The sequence below is a fragment of the Crocodylus porosus genome, unplaced genomic scaffold, assembly GCF_001723895.1.
Source record: "Crocodylus porosus isolate Cpor-Errol unplaced genomic scaffold, CroPor_comp1, whole genome shotgun sequence".
NCBI lineage: Eukaryota > Metazoa > Chordata > Crocodylia > Crocodylidae > Crocodylus > Crocodylus porosus.
The window spans coordinates 66827377-66829704 of record NW_017728948.1 but is presented as its reverse complement, the minus strand read 5'-3'; the positions used below and the strand labels follow the sequence as shown (position 1 = coordinate 66829704).

General features: G+C 35.5%; 1 protein-coding gene across 5 annotated transcripts in view; it reads left to right on the top strand.

Annotated features, from left to right (window-relative positions):
• RAP1GDS1 (Rap1 GTPase-GDP dissociation stimulator 1) overlaps window positions 1–2328 on the top strand; it is a 177788-nt gene that overhangs the window by 111677 nt on the left and 63783 nt on the right. The gene's annotated exons all lie outside the window — the stretch shown is intronic.

Here is a 2328-nt window from a genome sequence, read left to right as displayed (position 1 = left end):
ACTCTGCCTCAGATAACTGGGATTTTTACGTAACTGACACCTAGCATTCCCCACTCATACTGGAGAAGAGAGATTTTATTGTAACATTTTGAAAATTTAGCTTCATTTTTCCCACATTTAAATATTTTGATAACTATGGGAAAGGCAAATCCCCTTAGTTTAATAATATTTTTTGTGGTTAGATGTTCTTGTGCCCTGGTCTCCACTTTGATATGTGTGCATCGTTCCTCTTAGTATTTTCAGTTCTAACCTGCACATGTTAAGAAGAGAATATACTTCTGAATGAATTATTATTCCATAATAAATTCAGTGAAGGAGAATCATGGAGAAAATGTTTATATTCTGTTGGTTATTCATATAGAATAATTAGAAAGCCCTGAATGTTGTAAACATGTAGGTCTCTGTTTCGTGTTTCATGTTTGCTAAATGTTTTAGAGTTCTGAACATTGTCTGTGCAATAGATTGTGTTAGTATCTTTCTTCATTGCATTTTAATTCTCATTCTAGTTTGAAAATGTAAATTTTTAAGTTGCTATACATTGCTTTGTCTGTGACCTCAGGGATGTTAATCAGATTTGCCATGGTGGTATTTGCATTTGCAGACATCTACTGCTTGAAGATGATAACATTTCATCCCTTTGTTTAGAGATTTCCTACAGGCATGACTGATCAGCGGAACCTGCTTCCCAGTGGAAACTTCAACAAGAAACTGTTGAGCTTTCTTTAGTGTCATTTATTAAATTTTATTTCAGGGTCAAAAGTATATAAAAGCTCACTCCCTGGTGATACTCAGTTAGCTTATTGCATATGAATAAAAAATAGATAAAGCTGTATGTCACTATTATTCTCCCTGTGTTTCTGCTTGAACAGTAATTATGATACACTAAAAGAGTGTCTATAAGAGGCCATCAAGTACTGTAGAACTGCATTTTACAAATTACACTGTCTGCAGAATTTATTCAGTATGCTGAGTCATTATCTGATTTGGTAGCATTTCTGTGGAGCAAAAAGAGCACTGGTAAACTCTGTAATAGGCAGTCATGTATTCTGTATAGTAAATATTGCTGCATTCCTTTAACTTGACTGTAACATCGTTCCTACATTATTAGGGGCAGTAATGAATAAGGTATAATAAAATGTCAGATAAATCAAGATTAGCATATCTGATTAAATTGGAGTAAGTTACTGCAGTGATTATACATTATATCCATCCTGCCATGCCTTATATTTGATTTAACTTTTAAGAGTTATGTGTTTAGGTAAACAAGTAGGATAATTTAAGCATGAGTACCTTTGTCTTGTTCCTTACTATAAACATTTAATTATAGTTATTTTCCCTTATGGTTTTTATAATTAAATTGTAAGAAGGTGAGTTTTAAGGTTAATAAGAGCAGAATATGTAGTCTAATATTTTTTCAGTACATCATATACATAGACAATATTTTTTCCTTTTATTCAAAAAAAAACACATGTTCCCTTTATGAAATAATCAGTTTTAGAAATCCATAGCACCTTATTTACTCTGCTTCAAATTCTAAAAGAATTTTACCTATGGTTTTATATTTCTAATTTCTATTGCACTATGCAGTATTGGTTTTTCATCATCTATTGAATTTTCATAATTTTCTCCATCTAATTTCTTGGAACAACAGCTGAACTCCAAACAACTGCGAGTTCAGAATCTGCTCACTACTATGCATGTCATCCCAAATGAATACTGCACAGATCCTTTATGTGAAACCAGGTCCCTCTCTGCAGGTTCAGGCCAGAACAGAGATCTGCCTAAGATTGAAACCAATGAACACTTTGTATCCTTGCAAGTGTATAATTTACACACACAAATGCTCTTTAGCTGCAGCTGTCATGCAAGGAAATCACTTAGGGTCCCTTCTGTGTTAGAGGGGAAGCAGTTGTGCGACTCTGTAAGGAGATTTTTTCTAATTTAGAATGAATTGTTTGTTAAACACAGTTTATGAAAATCCTGGGCCAAAAGGCCATACAGTATGGCCCTGCTTTTCCCCAGATCTTTCCTCCTCTGTCCAGTGCTGGTCCTTCCATAGCTGACAGATCCCAGGCAGGACTATTTCTGCAGAAGTCAGCAGTGGAAATCCTCTGTGGAAAAGTTAATTCAACTTTGGGTCCCAGTGCTGAAAGAAGTATATGCCCCTCCATAGTTGGAGAGTGGGACATATGCAGGAGGCCTTGTATGGGGTGCTTTGAACTCTTTTGGAAGCTTGAAGTTGAATCATTCCTTTTTACAGTTTTGTAGTTTCTGGGGTTGGAAGGGAGCTGAGCAGATCATCGAGTCCAACCCCCTGCCATGGCAGGA